This window comes from Dermacentor andersoni, chromosome 11 (genome assembly GCF_023375885.2).
Source record: "Dermacentor andersoni chromosome 11, qqDerAnde1_hic_scaffold, whole genome shotgun sequence".
NCBI classification, from domain to species: Eukaryota; Metazoa; Arthropoda; class Arachnida; order Ixodida; family Ixodidae; genus Dermacentor; species Dermacentor andersoni.
Genome location: NC_092824.1, coordinates 102,024,607 through 102,043,159, shown reverse-complemented (window position 1 = coordinate 102,043,159; position 18,553 = coordinate 102,024,607). Strand labels below are relative to the sequence as shown.

General features: G+C 45.9%; 1 long non-coding RNA gene across 1 annotated transcript; it reads right to left on the bottom strand.

Moving 5' to 3' along the window:
- Nucleotides 1-8,295: 8,295 nt before the first annotated feature.
- Nucleotides 8,296-14,729, bottom strand: LOC129386908 (uncharacterized). The gene is made up of 4 exons (XR_008614214.1): nucleotides 13,721-14,729; nucleotides 13,169-13,307; nucleotides 11,035-11,141; nucleotides 8,296-8,653 (listed from the first exon to the last, which is right to left on the bottom strand). It is a non-coding gene; the product is annotated as an uncharacterized lncRNA (long non-coding RNA).
- Between the last annotated feature and the right edge of the window lie 3,824 nt (nucleotides 14,730-18,553).

Below are 18,553 nucleotides of genomic sequence, written 5' to 3'. Positions count from 1 at the left end.
TTTATAAGAGTAGGAATCACTGAAAGCGGGTCACTAAAATGCGCGCATGCAGGTGGTTCTGCGCCCAAAGGTAAGTAATTTATAAGGTGGGCGTGTCCTGGTTGTAGCCTTGAATAAATTACTTCGTAGAATGTTCTTTTTATGATGGCAATATTTCCATTCTCTTATATACGGTTTATTCAGGTGCAATTTATTATTCTGATTGCGGTTCCACTCAGTCGACCATTTGGACCTCAGCGGTAGTTTAATTGTTACTTTGTAATTCTGACAGGGAATGTTCGAAATTTTGCAGGCATCATTCACAGTTGCGTTTCCTGTTATGCAGTCGGCATGCTCGTTGCCTGTAATCCTAACATGGCTTGGAACCCAACAAAGGTACGCGATGTACCCGCGTATTGCAAGTTTATGAAGTTGTCTGAGGATATACAGTAAGTGAGAGTTCTTGGTTCTTTGTTTCGACATAATTGCACCAATGGCGCTTTTCTAGTCAGTGTAGATTGCCGCATTTATCTTGTTTCCGTCACTTATTTTATCTGGCGCCAGTAGTATGCCATATAAGTCAACAGTGTATGCGCCTGCTTTTGGATAAATTATAATGGCATGACCGGCTGAATTATATTGCAGAGCAGCTGCGCTAACGCAGTCACGTGTTTTGGAATCATCTGTCTAGAAAGCTGCGTAGTCTATATTTTTCTTCAATTCGCAAGGTCTTGGAGGATTCCAAATTCTCAAGTTGTACCGTGTTGTTTTTTTCTAGGTAAAAAAAATTCAACTCTTCCACTCTGTGAAGGACGAGCAGCGAAGCTGTGTTGTTTTACCTGAATTGACGTATCTATCTACGTATAGGTATTATTATTATTATTATTATTATTATTATTATTATTATTGACGTGTTAGTTAATTCGAGTTAAATGACGCAAAAGCGACTAAGGCCATGCTGTGCCAGTCACAGAACAGTACAGGATACAATTTTAAGGCTATAGTGGCTCATCGACCAATATTAGGCAGGGTATAAAGGTATATGCAAATGAGACAAATTGTTGAAATGTTTCCGCCTCTGTTTCAGTGTGGGGACATGACATAATGATGTGGTTTACTGTAAGGGATTCATGGCATTTCTCGCAAGTTGGTGTTCTTTTTCTTCGAAATGACGTGTGACGTGTGAAAATACCGCTGCGTGGCAGATGGGAATTTCACAGAATATATATAACTTTACTGTGAGCTAATTATGACAAGTAATTGAATCTCGGCGTAATGATAGAGTCATCCTGGCCGTCAATCGCAGCCTAGCTTTTTTCAAGATACTTACATCAGATTGAGAGCTACAGAGCATTTGCGAAAAATTGGAGACGAAAATATATCGCCAGCATCGCTGTAAAAATTCTGGCAGACGGTACTGGCCATTTGCGTGAGCCTCCCGTATTTTGTTTCGAGACGCACAAACGGATCAACTGAAGATCGAGGGCGTCAGAAACCACGTTGAAATTGATGTATTGTCTTATTCATTTCCAAGATGTGTACCAATCGGGTGTTCACAAAATGCGCAATGATTTGGAGATGTAGAGACATCTGGTCAAGGTGTGCGCTTGATTTGGGTGTGCGCTCAAATCTCTCTTCTGTGCATTGATCTTCGCAGGTGACACATGCAAGCTTGCCCCCGCATTACAGCGAGCCATATCCAAAACTCTGGCATTTAAAGCATCGCTTAGGGTTTGGGATATAAGGGCGCACCTTGCAATGCATGTATGGTGCGTGAATGCAGCCAGGTAGAATTATGCTGTTGAAAGTTAAGACAATATGTTTTGTCGTTATGTATTGTTTTTCCCATTGTGATCCGTCGGGCGGCGATTGCTCCTTGTTCAGCGACTTCCTCTTCGATTTGTACATCTGTACATTGCAAAAGTTCCTGCTCAAAAACGACACCCTTCATGTAGTTAAGGGTGTAGTGAGGTGTCATCGCCACATCCATTTTGCAAAGCTTTTTCAGAGATAGCAGTTTGGTGCCTTGGCATTTAGATTTCTGCTAGAAAGTCTCACTTTTTCAGTTTCTTCGCTTTGAACATTTTCCCACATTGTTTCGGACGTTCTTTGTGTTGAACAAGGCAGATAGGTCAGCCAGCAGTTCGTCGGTCATGGAGTGCTCAACGAAAAACCTCGGAAACTTTAACGCAGATTTTTGTGCTAGTACTTGCTTAACTGTGGTCTGAGCCCTTCTCACGGGTCAGAGAAAGGTTTCTTGGCACCGATAAGATTTTGTTTGTTATTCGGTAGCCGAGCTGGTCACGCACCCCGATGCCCAACGTTCGAATGCATCAACCGTACGCGGTCGGTATAACTATGCATAATGGCCATGGTTGACCAATACGCACATGGTTAACCATCGCTGTCCAAAAAAGAGAAAAAAAAGGAAGGAATGAGATGACAGGACAGATAGAAGAAAAGAAATAGAGATGAATGTGTGGAGAGGAGGTCAGGAAATGGCAGCGGCTGATTTCCCCCGGGCGGGTCAATCTCGGGGTACCGTCTATTGGTAAGCGGGCTACAAATAGCGTTGCTTCATTCGAGGGGCTTTAAAGGTCCAAACGCTCGTCGTCTGCTTAGCCAACAGGATTCCCCTTTCCCCAGACAAGGTAAGCCGCGCACAGCCGAGGCGAGGGTGCTGGGACCATGCATGAAAACTGCTCACCAATATCCCCTTAGCGGGGATGCCCTTGCGGGCATCTGAGTAATCTCGGGCCGAGGTACTACCGTTAGAGGTAGTACCTCAGCTGGCTGCTGAGCGCCCCGGTGGCCACCATACAAAGCTAACTTTCAAGGTTCGTCCATAAAAAATAGAAAACAAAGAATGGGCAAAAACAGAACGTGATACGATATACGTACTGGTGTCACTTATAATGCAGCATGGACAATCGAAACGCTATTGTTTTATTTTAACCCCGTGCATTGACGAACGCCGAAAAAATTTCTAATAGATGCAATATCTGTTGAGATACTCAGGGGCATCAGCCCATAGCCCCTCAGCAAATGGTAGATGGCTCTCGGTGAAAGTCTACGCGAAGCTGCCGAAAAGCTTTCTCAAAATTACAAATGTCTCGAATATGTCCTGAATCCGTCTGATTACACGTGTGTCCTACTTCCAGACCCTGCTGAAAAAACAGAAAAGTTCAGGCTGTCGTATTTTGGGACGCCCTGCTGTCTGACGCTTTCGGTGGTCCGACGATCTGTAGTCTGACGCTCTTGCTGGTCTGACGATCTCTAGTCTGACGATCTCTAGTCTGACGCTCTTGCTGGTCTGACGATCTCTAGTCTGACGATCTCTAGTCTGACGATCTCTAGTCTGACGATCTCTAGTCTGACGATCTCTAGTCTGACGATCTCTAGTCTGACGATCTCTAGTCTGACGATCTCTAGTCTGACGATCTCTAGTCTGACGATCTCTAGTCTGACGATCTCTAGTCTGACGATCTCTAGTCTGACGATCTCTAGTCTGACGATCTCTAGTCTGACGATCTCTAGTCTGACGCTCTTGCTGGTCTGACGCTCTTGCTGGTCTGACGCTCTTGCTGGTCTGACGCTCTTGCTGGTCTGACGCTCTTGCTGGTCTGACGCTCTTGCTGGTCTGACGCTCTTGCTGGTCTGACGCTCTTGCTGGTCTGACGCTCTTGCTGGTCTGACGCTCTTGCTGGTCTGACGCTCTTGCTGGTCTGACGCTCTCGGTGGTCTGACGCTCTCGGTGGTCTGACGCTCTCGGTGGTCTGACGCTCTCGGTGGTCTGACGCTCTCGGTGGTCTGACGCTCTCGGTGGTCTGACGCTCTCGGTGGTCTGACGCTCTCGGTGGTCTGACGCTCTCGGTGGTCTGACGCTCTCGGTGGTCTGACGCTCTCGGTGGTCTGACGCTCTCGGTGGTCTGACGCTCTCGGTGGTCTGACGCTCTCGGTGGTCTGACGCTCTCGGTGGTCTGACGCTCTCGGTGGTCTGACGCTCTCGGTGGTCTGAAGCTCTCGGTGGTCTGAAGCTCTCGGTGGTCTGACGCTCTCGGTGGTCTGACGCTCTCGGTGGTCTGACGCTCTCGGTGGTCTGACGCTCTCGGTGGTCTGACGCTCTCGGTGGTCTGACGCTCTCGGTGGTCTGACGCTCTCGGTGGTCTGACGCTCTCGGTGGTCTGACGCTCTCGGTGGTCTGACGCTCTCGGTGGTCTGACGATCTCGGTGGTCTGACGATCTCGGTGGTCTGACGATCTCGCTGTTCTGACGATCTCGCTGTTCTGACGATCTCGCTGTTCTGACGATCTCGCTGTTCTGACGATCTCGCTGTTCTGACGATCTCGCTGTTCTGACGATCTCGCTGTTCTGACGATCTCGCTGTTCTGACGATCTCGCTGTTCTGACGATCTCGCTGTTCTGACGATCTCGCTGTTCTGACGATCTCGCTGTTCTGACGATCTCGCTGTTCTGACGATCGGTAGTCCGACGATCGGTAGTCCGACGATCGGTAGTCCGACGATCGGTAGTCGGACGATCGGTAGTCCGACGATCGGTAGCCCGACGATCGGTAGACCGACGATCGGTAGTCCGACGAAATGTAGTCCGACGAAATGTAGTCCGACGAAATGTATTCTGACGCTCGGTAGACTGCCGTTCAGTAGTTGTTGATCAATATTTCATTAAAATGTTGACAGAGTTAGAGCTCTTTAGTATTATTTAAAGATGTCAAGGAAAAAAAGCTAAAAGAGAAAAAAATAAAGATCAGTCGGAGACTAATTATTTACTGAGCGTAATTATTTCAGAACACTCGCAATGATTGTGCTCACTTTATCTGATAGTAAGCGGAACATGCCCCAGCTGTCCATCCCAGCGTTGTGCGAACCAAACACCTTGGGGATGTATTACATAAACGAGCAGCCAGCATTGATCCAGCCACGTCGGGGTGTCGTCGGGGTAAATGCTATAGCGATTCAAGAAACTAGGTGAGCACTCTTTCCCTCAACTACATGCATGGACAATGAGAAAGTGACCGCCAACGAGGAAGCAAACCGTGATATGAAATCAGGCTACATTGCACGTTATTGCAGCGAAGACAATGTTTAAATACAAAGAAACAGGCGAAATCAAATAATGCGATACGAGCGAACCTAACACCAACGCTGATTTTACGTATGTTACAACTAGCCCTACTTGTGTTTTGATGAAATCTTATTACAGAAAAAAAGCATTTTGCCACCTGTGATTCCTTAACGCATGCGCGATGTGCCGATGAGCAGCCGCGGAGGCCGCAGGAACAGCTTGCCACCAGGTCTACGGGGTCCGCAGCAACACACCACGCAGGCAGAACAGCCGGACACCAGGTTAGCAGGGCCGGCACTGAGGTACCAGGTCGCCGGATATGCAGTGGCGGCTGTCACCCATCATCGCGCCAGAAGGCCTCGCCACCATTTCCGTAGGTCAGGCAGTAAAACACCGGGCGTCTAGAACATTTACCGAAGATTTCGTCAGGCGAAGAGCAGTACGTAGCCAGCGACAAAAAGAAGTGAGCTTTTAAGTCCCAAAACCACGATTAGATTATGAGACATGGTGCAGTAGGGGACTCTGCAATATGTTTTACCAAGAGGTACTTTTGACATGCACTCAGGGCACGCTACACTGGCGTTTTTGCGCTTCGCCCCCATCAAAACGCGCCCTCCGCGACCGGGATTTGACCCCACGACTTCGGGCTTAGTAGCGAAACGCCAAAGCGACCACGCCACCCTGGCGGGTAACGGCACATAACCCGAGACACCGACTGTGGAGGACAGTCCTCAAACCGTGTGGTAACATGATTGATAAAGGAAGTAAATTATTATTCAATAAATAAGTAATTAAAAACGAAAATAAATGAAATGTAGTTGTGTGTAATAACGTAGTCAGCGTTGCTTATAGGAATATTATATCGTAAAACAGACGCAAAAATGAGCAAGGAACATTTTGAATAATAACAATAGAAGTGAAAATTTGTGTTTTTACTCTGAAATTTCTAAATTTAGAAATTATTCAAGCAGAAATAGATCACTCAGGTGAAAAGCGACATGCTAATAAGCAATCTTCTGGTGTCACAGAGCAAATTATAAATGGCTCGGCAAACGTTCTTGTGGCTGTATCCTAATACCGTTTCTCTAAGTGAGCGTATAGCAGTACTGCCTAAAGACAGTCCGAGACATCGAAGCGGAATTTCTAAACATCGTTTTCGGTGAGTAGAAAACCGTCGATACGATAATGCAACTTGATCGATGAATTGCGGCTCATTGCAAAAGAAGCATAAAGGGGTTATCGCCAGACCACATTTGTGCAAGTAAAGATTACGTGGTGGATAATGGAAGCGCAGCCTTCTAAGTGATACTTCGAATTGCCGGTTAGGACACCATTGTCTGTTCCCAGAATAATTTGGATGCATAATGTCGTTAGATTTTACTAATGAGAGCCGTAATGAGTTGCCGGCAACGCAGATAAGACCGGACCTTTTAAAGAGACTCGTGCTAAAGAATCAGTTATTTCATTAAGATGAATGTCTAGGTGGCCTGGTACTCCCACTAAATGAACTAAACTTAATTGGAGCGGAATTAGCGTATAAAGCGTTTGAATGCCGTCGAATTTGTAGACGCGTTAAGCACGCTGAGTACAGAACGAGAATCTGTGACGATAACAGCTTTTGTAAGATGAAGGGGTAACTTAAAGCAAGAACTACTGCCAGAATTTCGGCCTGTAAATTTGATGTCTAATCCGGCAGGCCAAGTGAAAAGGACCAATCGAGGGATGGTGAGTAGATTCCCACGCCTGCCTTCTCTATACACGAAGGAGCACCAGTCGCTATTACGTTTATTTGGAAATGGGTCAAATAGTCTTGCAAAATGGCATTCATGTATGTTGGGGTTTGAAATTTCGAGTTATTGGGACAAATATCTGCAAATTCAATTTTGAGAGAACGCAGAACCATAAAACGGAATGACTTCTTTAAGGCGAACATTTAAAGGTGCTTATTGTGCCTGTACAAATACAACATGTGGGGTACGCAGCCGTGGCCACGTGTTCTCGAAAAATGAACTTGGTTGAATAATAAATGCATATAATATACCTGGTAGAGGAGGTTCATAAATTCATAGGTAGGTTTGAACCGTAAGCATGTGGAATAGCGTGTGAAGAGAAGGAAGGCGCGCTTCCTGGCAAAACACATAAAAAACGAGTTTAGGAAGACGTGAACAGAGTCGGAGATCTCTAAAACAAGAAGTGGTCTTATTTTATATTTTGCACTTCCGCAGAACAAAAACAACCCAATTCTAGAAGCGGTCATACATACACACGGTAAATAAATTTTTAGCATGGCATTAGAAACGCTAACACGATCTCGGGCTCAGGCAGGCAGATCTCTAACAATTTTTGAAAGCTGTGATACCGACTTCCACAAAGTCATCTGCAATAGAAGGCCTTAATGGTCCATTCGGCAAACGTGATGTTAATCCTTTCACTGGAAAGATAAAGACTTGGTCTAGAAAGCATTTATTGCTTTATTTCTTCTTTATAATGCTCACATACATACCAGCTTAAATATCGAAGAGTTTCTCTAAAAGCTAAGCGAGATACAGTAGGTCAAAAATATTGTTGACCATCTGGTTGAAGGTCAATGTATGGTTTAAAAGTGATATTTGCTACTTGCTTTAGCAAGGGAAATGCGAGTTCTTGAAATGCACCTCTATGGGGATAAGAAATACCTTGCTGAGACAAATGAAAAAGAAATCGTAATGGCGAGAATACGACCACCACGTGCGCTAAGAATAAAATGACGAAGTCTTCGAGTTTTGCCATCAAAACCTCTGTTCGTGCTCCCGACCGATATTTTTCTGAATGCCACTTTTGAGCAGGCACATAAACAGATGTAAATCGAGAGGCACAGACGAATATTTCGATTTCTCTCGTTTTTGCAGGAATATTTTCTAGCTGCCACCGAAGTGGTTAAGCGGTGTAAAAGAGGTTCCCTGATGAGCAGCGCATACACAGTGAACCAGAATGACGCGGAAGAAGTTAATCGCGGGTCGGCGCATACCATGATACAAACCAGTGACCCAAGTTGGTGCGATGGATTGTTTTGAACCCTTTAACCTTAGCACAACAGCCCGATGCTCCACCTATCAGACCAGAATTTCTTGTCATCTAAGTTTGCGTAGAACAGGTTCGATACGTATAAAAAACAGACACACATACCAAGATTTGGGTGAACTTCCCAAGGAATGCTAACCGCAATAATTAGAAGGTGCAACAGCGAGCGTCCATGGCCACCGAGTGAGATGTGTTCATAATTGTTTGTACGCTCATGACAACGTACTCGTTCATCTAGCAGGCGAATGTTTGAAGCAGTTTACGTGGCTGATCAAACGACTAACCATTCCTCGTACAGTTTAGTGCGCGTGAAATTGTTTTAGATGCAGTTACTTGGCGGAATGAAAGGCAATAGAAATATTACGACGCAACTCATCACGTCTTCAGTGCGCTCACCTTGCTGGCCTAATTGGCATAGTCAGGCCACCTATGCGTCCTCCAGTGCTTGACCAGGTGAGGCGGCACGAAAGGCGAGCATCGCCTTTGACCAACAGCACGTTCAAAGAACTTCGATCGTTTGTTCTCGGCACTCATGAAAAAGAAAAAAGAAAAAAAAAACATCACACGTCTGCGTGAGAAGCACGGTGAAAGAGATGTGGACAAGAAACCTTGAACTATTCTGTACACCGTCAGATAGCGATCCTGACACAAAGCCAGAATCTCTGGGCCCTACACTCGCGCTGATGCCGAGTGGTCGCCTCCGCAGGTGATCGCCCAGATGTTGCTCTCGTTCCACTGGCCCCATCCGCACCTCAAAAATAACTATAGACCTATATAGCCACATATACAGGAACGCTAACTAGAACGCAAAAGTACTGCCCTTGGTGCTTTCTGGCGAGACATTAATGGGCTGAAGGACAGTAAATGAGAGACTGCAAAATCAAAAACAGGCAAACGTAACCGAAGCACAAGAACATAGTGCCAATTCCCAATAAATAATTCTGGAAAACTCCAAGAGAAGTACTGTCTCAGCACCGTGAAAAGACTACTCGGCGCAATTAAGCGCAATATAGGTCGTGCAGAATGTCCTAGGCCATCCACTCCAAGATACCACGATATTTCAGATGAGACAAGAAGTGAAGTCATGCGATGCTACCTCATAACAAAGACGCTCACCCTATGCTCTTTTTCTACTTCGAGCATCTTTCTTTCCCTAGTTAAATCTTACGAATGTGCGAAATTTCAGTTACTTTGAATTTCTGGCGATAAACATATGCCTGGAAGTTGGACGCCACCTGCTTATTCTGGGCTGACTTGGATTATGTTCATTCGACGTTTGCTGAACACAATGTGCAGTCTTCCCTAGGTAATGTCTGCCGAGTGATTTACGAATGTAAGATTTCAGCTTCCTCCCATAACACCTAAGACTGCTGTGCATGTGATGTTTTGCTAGGAGGATCAATTCTCTGTGATAACCTTCGAGCTTTTTGGTGACGAAATTCTCACTGGTGTATCAATGCGGCGTGTGACCTATCTTTTTGATGGGAAGTTCTGGTAACGTTAAGGTATGATTGCTATGATATTACTGAGCCAACGGAATGGACACAAAGGTTTGAGAATATTGAGCACCAGAGTAAAGCAATGTGGCATTTCCTCTCATCGCCTCTCGAAGGACATATCAAGCCAAAGTTGAGAAAGGTTATCCTGAACTAGGGAAAGCAATTGAGAGGAAAATAAAATCGGTTAGGTTCGATATAGCTCGTATTACAAAATCATATTCGGCAGTGCACCACTATCCTAGAAATGGGTACAATCATTGCCTTTTACGGGTGCTAGCCCTAGGTGCAGAGACTGAAATTACCAAGAAATCTTGAAAAGAGAAATGTTAGACATACCTTTAGGAGACAGCAAACAGCGCTATGTATAAGATAGCAAACAAGGGTATGCGATATTTCAGTTGACATTAGGAAGAAAAGATGGAGCTGGGTATGCCATTTAATGGATAAGGCAAATAACGGAAGGTGTATTAAAGCTACAGAAGAAGTGCCAAGGGACGGGAAGTGCAGTCTAGGACGACAGGTAATTAGGTGGTGGGATAAAATTAAACAGTTGGCAGGTGTAAGACTGCAACAGATGGTACAATGCAAGGGTTATTAAATATTGCTGGGAGAGCATAAATAGGCTGAAGGTGATGATGACTTCTTCGTCTTTTTCCAGGGGGTTGGCTTCGTTTTGTTGACTTTTTTCTCACGGTCACCTTCACTGAAAGACGCTCGATATGGTGCAGATGTAATCAGATGAACCGTGTGTTCAGTTTGGGCAATAACCAACAAAAGCGACAAAAACTGGAGGAAAAAGATATGTCGGTTGGTTCTGTCGTGCTGAGCATAGCATTAGTTGCGCATGGCCTAAGCAGTTGTGGCATATCGGAATGGATGACATAGGATCCTATGTCGATTATTCTTGAATTTTGTGAGAAGATTGCGCTTTTTTGAGTGCTTCGCTTATATTCGTCCATCTCTGCAGTAGCAGTATGCCTGTATGGGATTACAAAAGAACTCAAATGGTTACGTTTTCATCAACAGCTTTAAATGGACGGAATGGCAACAAAATTTCGAGTAATTGCAAAGTCCAATATTGCATGACATGAAGATAAATGTAGTACATCCTGTAAACCACTCAAATGCAGTAAAAAGTTCTCGTTTCAATGCCTTAAAAGGTGATAGGCACATGTGCGCTCGTGCTTTATACACCTGGTACACTTCTACGCGTTCGGCTGTCTCATTTTCGCGACTGTTATTGCTTAGCTTTGCTCAATGTAAGAACAAGGAGTGAAGAATTAGGTGGGATATAACGTAGTTTATGGAGTAGCAACGCGAAGACCAGGGAAAGAATGCTTGCGTGGCATATCAGCAGACTTTTGAAAAACCAAATGGGCCTAAAGGAAGGTAATAAAGTGGAAAACCTCACTGGCTGGTCCGGAGTAGAATTTCTTTCCTGCATGATCCCGCTGTTTCATAACCCGCAATGTCCCAGCTGGCCCATGTTACCACTTCAGAATGACTGATGCATGCCACCTGAAAACAAAATTATGCAGATCCTAGGCATATGTTGGAAGTGTGAAGAGAACCTTACGTGATGCCTGTAAACAAATCCTAAATTATTCAAAGAGACGTTTACAGTTATCTTTATTTTCATCCTGTGGGTTGTGTAATCCCATATAATGTTTGTTTCGCAAAAACGAACAGTACATCGAACAGTACATTGGACAGACCCACAGTGTCAGACATCTGAAGCGATGTGACGAGGACAAAGGCGAATTAGGATGCTTGTCGATGCAAGAACAGCGATGACAGGTGTATGCACAGAAAAGTTCGACACGTGCTCAGATGCATTTGCGATTCTGTACATCTTACGTCACAGCGGCACATGTGCAGAATTATATGTTGAGGTTTTATGCAGAGATTTACTTAATCATTATTATCCAAGAAAGGTAGTAGCAGTAGTAAAAGAAGAAGAAGGAAACCTATTGTATAAAATACGACAAGCGGTCTTCACAGCTGGTCGGAGCCCCTATTCAAGGGCTTTCTTGAGGCGCCTTGGGCACTCTCGCGCAAAGTGGTCAAGTATGCATTCGGCCCCACACCACGGGCATTCATCTTTTGTGTAGGAGATGCAGGTGTGGGTAACTTCTGGTTTGCAACCTCTTGCAGCTGAAACCGGAGTACGCGCTGGCACTACTTTGAAGGTCAGCATAGAGTGGTTAGAATAGGCCCAGTTTGCTGGTACTCGCAGTGGAAACACCAACTTCGCGTACATACACTCACCAATAAATCCACCGAGGTACCGGCTGACCCAACTGCAGCAGCCATTGGTAACTAATTATGGTATATACGTAAAAAAGTATTTCGCGTTCGCAACATACAAGTACACAATAAAACCAGCTATAGCAAAGCAATTATGTCCCATAGCTGTATTCAGGTTAAGGAGGATAATATCACTCTTCAGATACAGTCAGCGACCCGAGCTCGTAACTGTAACAGCAGAAGGTATACATGGCCGTGTGTGAACGTCTACGCAAGTCAGCCGAACAGTGCTTTCTCAAGATTACAACTGCCTCGAATATGTCCCGAATACGCGTGATGAGAAATGTGCCATCCTTCTCTGTGCGTGCGCCTGTCACCAGCATTCTTCCCTAGACAAGCATCACACATCGCTTTGATCCTCGTGACATCGCTACACACACGTCTCGTACTCTACATCCGCCATATTTTGCTGTTTGTATTTCTAAAGAGCTTCTGAACGTTGTAGTGTACAAATACGAAAATTGAACCAGGTGAAGGTTGTGCATGAACACTGCATGGATTTACTCGTTGCAAAGGAGGAAATTAAACTTTCGTGCACATCGCCGTTACTGGTATAGTAGCAAATACATAGCTTCGGTTCAAAGATATTCCAATGTGTTTGTTCGATGTACACATATTTTTTTGCTTGGCAAATTTTTCGATTCTTGGAGTATTCCTGATTCGCCCTGTTTCCCGGTGATATTGCCATGACAAATAAGAACAGGGCACAATAACGGTAAGCGCAAAGCTGCCTGAAATAGTCCTAAAATGCACTTTCTACAGGCTCCGAATCGCGTTTTGCAGTAACGAACGAATCGGTTATGTCTTCAACGCGCCAACATCAAATTCAGTGGCCCACTGCACTGAACTGGCAGCTGTAGTGCATTTTTCTAAAGGTGGTTTCGCCAACTAGTTGAACAAGATATAAAAAAAGTTTTACAACAAAACTCAGCCGAAGGCACATATCGCATAGCTGATACACAAGAAGTTAATTGTGCGTAGTTATGTTGAAAATTTAGCGCTAAAGAAGAGAAAGTAACACACCAAGAGCGTTTACTGAAGACGAAATGATTATTTCAGAAAAAAAAAAAAAATATTCGGTAAGACTTGCGCATGTGCGCGGACAAGAGTGCTCGTGATATGAGATTCCTTTGTCTATGTTCTTTCTCGTGATAAAATTTTAAACAAATCAGCACCAACGTATTCAGTTCGTTCTTACTGAGCGTAATTTTCAGAGCAATAGAAACGATTGTGCTCACCTCGTCTGCAGCGAAGCAGCACTTTGCCCGGCTGTCGGTCCCTGCAATGCTGGAACCATGAGCCACGAGGAGGCCATGCAGTCCACGAGCAACCAGCATTCTTTCAGTCAACTTGTGGCAGCTTTTAAAATGTTGCGGCCTGAAAGCAAGAGCTAAAGTTAATCACGAAAACAGGTGAGCCTTCTTGAGCTTAACCACAGGCACCAACATACGGCAAAATGGTAGCCAACGCGAAAGCAAGCCGCGATATGAATGCTCGCTACGTCATTTTCTACTGCGGCAACGACAACGTTGAAGTACACGGAAATGGCCAAAATTATGCAACGCGAAAGGAACCATTTTTTTGGCAACAAGACAACAACAAATTCAGTGGCGTGCTGCACTGAGCAGGCAGCTGTAGTGTATTTGCCGAACGGTTGATAAGCCTACTTCGCGAGCAGAAAAAGGAAAGTGTTTCACAGCACAAAGGAGCGGAGGGCACTTCGCATAGCTGCTACGCGAAATGTTGTTTATGCATAATTACTCCGAAGCAGTTGCAAGAATTGGTCTCACCTCGTCTGCTGGGAAACGTAGCTTTACCGTGCTGTCCGTACACCCTTTGTTCGAAGCATTGAACCGCCGGAATATCCAACATAAATGAGAAGCCAGCATTATTTTAGTCACTCTGGGGAGCCTTCGAAACAAGCGACGTGAATTCCAGTCTTACGGCTGAAGCAAAAGCTATTCACCAAAGCATTCTTGCATGCAACCGCCTGCACCGTCGTATGGCAAAATGGCGGCCAAGGTGAACGCAAGCTCCGATATCAGTTCAGGCTGCATGGCGCGCTTCCGCGGCGAAGGCAACGCCCAAATGCTGAGAAATTGAGTAAATCGAACACCGCGGAATGGAACGAAGATAAAGACGCTGATTTCGAAGATGATAGCCCCAGCAACTCGTCAAACTTGTCGTTTGATAAAGAAATTGCGATGGAAAGAGAGGGAGGGAAACAAGCTTTCGCTACGTGTGATTCCTTAGCGTGCGCGTTACCTCGTTATCACGGCCGGAACGAAAGGCAGAAGCTTTATCGGCTTTTTTTTTTTGTAGTACGTACGATCGTTGTCTTTAGGAATGGGAGCGCATGACTGCGTGACAAATGGCCTCTGTTGCACGGCCCCGCGGCTAGGTGCGAAGCACAAGAGGACGCCGTTCTGTATTCGGCCTGCACCCCCGTGCAGTAGTTATAATTGATGGGTCGTCGTGCTTTGATTGTGCCAATTCCTGATCATTTTTTTTTGACCTCGTAGGATTGCGCTTACTGTCAGGCGTGGTATATTGCAATACTATCATTTTTATCCGTTCAAGAGCCTGACCTTGACATATTTGTCTCCAAGACATCACATCTCCAATGCACGTCTCTTTTTTTCCTTCTTTCCGTTCTGTTTCTCCTTTTCTGTTGATATGCTGCCACATTTTTCTGTGTCTCATCAGAATTAAGGGCCATTTGCGTATTCGCTGTAATACTGTAAGAACAGTTCTTCAAATGCATTTAGAAAATGGTCCCCGTACAAGCATTTGGCTACGGATCCCCTCCAATTGTTTGTACCCTGTCGAATAGAATGGTGTGCAGTGATGAACTCCGAAGTGTTTCTTTCTTCTTTCTTGACTAGCTGCGGCAGCAAGATCGATGCAATTATCACTGGTGTTCGCAAAATCTCTACGACATTCCTATTGGCACAGTAATTAGTTCGAAAGTTGTCTTCCTATTGCGCAAAATGCTTTTCAATATAGACGGGTTACTATACCATCGTACTTTCTTTCTTTCTTTTCTTTATTCATTTATTCAAGACATTCCTTACAGAAATGCCTTGGGGGACGCGACAAAAGGCACTGAACGTGCCTGACTGGGCCTCGCCAAAACTCCGCAAGCCAATTTAGAAATAATTTTCTTCCGTTAAGCACCTTATCACTACCTTCGGACGCGGGAATGCACAGGTACAATCAGCGTCAAGTGAAACGTGTACAGCGGAGCGTGTGGCCCAAGCATAAGTGAAAGTGTAGTCAGTGGGGGGGAAACTGCCCGGTTTCGGTGGCAGAGGTAATTGGCGCCATCTCTGTAATGAGCGAACACAAAAATCCGTTTCCCTTGCATGGCCTCGTAGATCGTCGCGCGCACGCTCGCCGATGCAGGTGGCGTAGCCCTTCCCCCTCCGCAACTTCTCTCCAATCGCCCTCCCTCGTTACTACCCTCGCAACTCCCTCAGCTTCGACTGTCTCCGCACGCACGCCGAGCGGCCCCGCCGGCCCGGAGCCAGCTCAGCCCGCTGCACGACGTTTCGTGTTTCGTTATCTGCTGTTATCGCGAAGCGTGCGCTGCTGTGCGTTGACCGGCGTGGCTAGTTTCGTCAGTTTCGTGGTCCTCGGTAGCTGTGTGCTTGTGCTGCGCGATGTTTCACCCGTTTCACGACTCGTACCGCTCGTGCATCGTGCAGTGGTGCACAAATACCTCAAAAACAAGCCCTGCAAGGTTGTTCCGGGTGCCTAAAGACAGCAGGTGAGCGCTCAGAACCAAGGACATCAGAAGGCGCATGTACACTGTTAGATATGGGGCCGTTTTCTGAGGCTACTTCGAGTTCCCCAGACCACATAGAATCGCACCACTGCTAAGTAAGGAATGCAGAAGCACGGATGCCACATTCCTGAGGCACGACACGTGCAAACAAGTTTTCATCCCGAACCAAGACGGCTGTAATGCGCCGTGACAAACGGACGGCTGTAATGTACCGTGACAACATGGCAGCGTAGCACCCATCTGCCCATTGTGCCGACGCACTGCAAGACCGCAGGGAGCCGCCGGGTGTGACACCACCGCACGGGCGCCTACCATTGGCCGAAGATGGCGTCATCTAAGCGGGCTCGCCCATTGGCCGAACGTCGTTTTAAGCCGAGACACCGAAGGGCTTAAAAGACGCAGACCGGGAGCAGCAAGAGAAGCATTCTAGAGGATTCCTAGAACCTTCCTTGATTCATCTCTCTCGAACTTGTTGCGACGGGCCGCAGCGTCCGAGTTGCTGCCGGCCCGTAATGACTTTACTACTGTCAATTGACGCTCACTGTAAATAATGTAAAATAAACCTCCCAAGTTTTTTCATCCCGACGTCCGTGCTCAACTCCTAGAACACGAACACAGCCCTGTCCATTTGTGTGCTCCATGAGGCTCCGGACGTCGTTGCGCCTTGATTGTGCTACACTTGCCTCTTCCAGGTAGAGAAAGCTGACAAATAGATGTTCCTCCTCATTGTCACCTGGTCTGTGACTTGTGTTTTTCTGTGCCAAGTCTCATTCTGCAGCTTCAGTAACTTGCCCAGCTTTCCATACCACCCTCAGTGTTTTTTCTGTGTATCACGTTCTACAAACGTACTAACAGCTGAAAAATTACTGTTAGTGTTTGTGTACTATCTCAGTCCCCCGATGGGAAAACTGCGCGAACAACCTTTATGTGTAGGCTTGATAAGCTTCTTTTTTCTTCTGGAAAGCATGAGCATTGCAAGTGTTCTAAATATAGATTTTCGCAGTTCGTGTTTATTATACAAAGGAGTGCCCAGTAAGTCGACTTAGTGCCTCAAGTGACGTAATATGATTGCTAAGCATTGCATTCGGGTTGAAAGAAAAGTCGTGTTGTTGGCTTATTTTACCTGGTCTTTGATTGAGGAATAAGCCTTTCTGTGAATGTTTTCTATGTGCTGCTGCAAAAGACGACTACCTTCTGCTCCCCTTGCCACCGTTACTCAAGTTGTGGCCAAATGCAAAATAATGTGATAATGTGTGTTTCAGTTTTAGTACAATGTTATTTTTTTCTGCCATGTTTTTTCAATTTGTTCAACAGTAATCAACATGTCACGCATTTCTTATACTTTCGTACAGATTTCTAAGTAAGCTCTTTCTTTTGGTATGGCTCTCAATCAAACAATGTTAGCATTTTATTCTATTTTTTAGGTATTTTGAGTGTCATTGTTTTTGTCATTACCAGTGAGCTTTTCCTTTTTATAGTTGTCATGACTGTCATACATGTCCAGTTTTTTGCAATACCTTAGTGCATATATCAGAAGCTCGTCTACATTTCGGTCTTGAGGACGTTATATAAAAATCTTGTTTTTTTGTGTGTGTGTACCTGAAACGGCCTTCGCGTTTTCTAGCGCTTTCTTTTGTTATTTCACAGTCTGTGAATTTTTGTGTTTAGTACTCTTGTATATGTCATGAACCTTTCACCTTTGCTCATTTTTTGAGCGTGAATCACTCTACATTATAAGAAAAATCTGTTTTCCTAAACGAAGTCAATGAAGGGAGACCAAGAGATCTGTTGTGTTGGAAGTGGAATGTTTTTTATGTCCCGGCACATGCTGGTATAATACAAGTATGGGCAAGACTGCGTCCATGCCAACGCATAGCCCACGGCGCACCACGCGCCAGCTCGCAAGCAATGCCAATGCGCTGCGTAGCGCGCGCATTGCTTGCGAGCTGGCGCATGGCTCGCCGTAACAAGCGCGCTATAAAAAAAAAAAAAAGAAAAACGGGCCGCTTACGGGTAAAAACATAAAAAAAAGGGAGCGGCGCGCGCGGCATGGGGTAAAGGGAGTGGAGCGGGTCGGCATAATAAAAACAAAAAGGAAAGAAAAACGTTCGGGAGGTTGCTGTTGCCGTGACAACGTAAACAATAATGTGCGCCGCCATTTTGCTTCTGCTTTGCCCATTGGTTAGGGCCGTAACTGAAGGGGACCTTGGCGCTAGCGTCGAAAGCGCGTCTGCTCGAAAACGGCCAAAGGGAGCCATACGGAGAACAGAAGGGAAAATATCGCGCGGTGCGGCCAAACCGGATGTGCGTGCCTGTCAATGGTGCTGCCTGGACGGCGCGCACTATACCTCCCCCCTCCCCCACCTAACTTATGCTTCGGCCACGCACTCCGCTGTTCACGTTTCATTTGACGCTCATAGCACAATCAGTTGCCTTTTGCCATTCCCCTCACAAAAAATACAAAAAAGGAAAGGCAGATGTGCCGTACACGTTACAGCGCACGCGTAATATGCGCCACTGGGCTGCTTCGACGACAACTAACACTACCGGTGTGCAGGGCCCGGTGACAAACTTTATTGAGTGAACCACTCCACAAGCGAACTACACAGCTTCGTGTGCCGGGAATTGCCACACCAGGTGTTTGGCTGAGAATCGCACGCGTTTTTTGGCAGCTTTGGCGCAGTTGGGGGCGCCACGCGCATAGCCGTAAGCGCACATGTCTCGCTAACTTTTCCAGCCCGTCTGCCTCGAGGGTACCCCCGGAAAAGAAACGCTTGTCCCGATCGGGATAAACCATGGCAGGCGGTGGGGGGCGATTCGGAGGCACCGAGTCTCG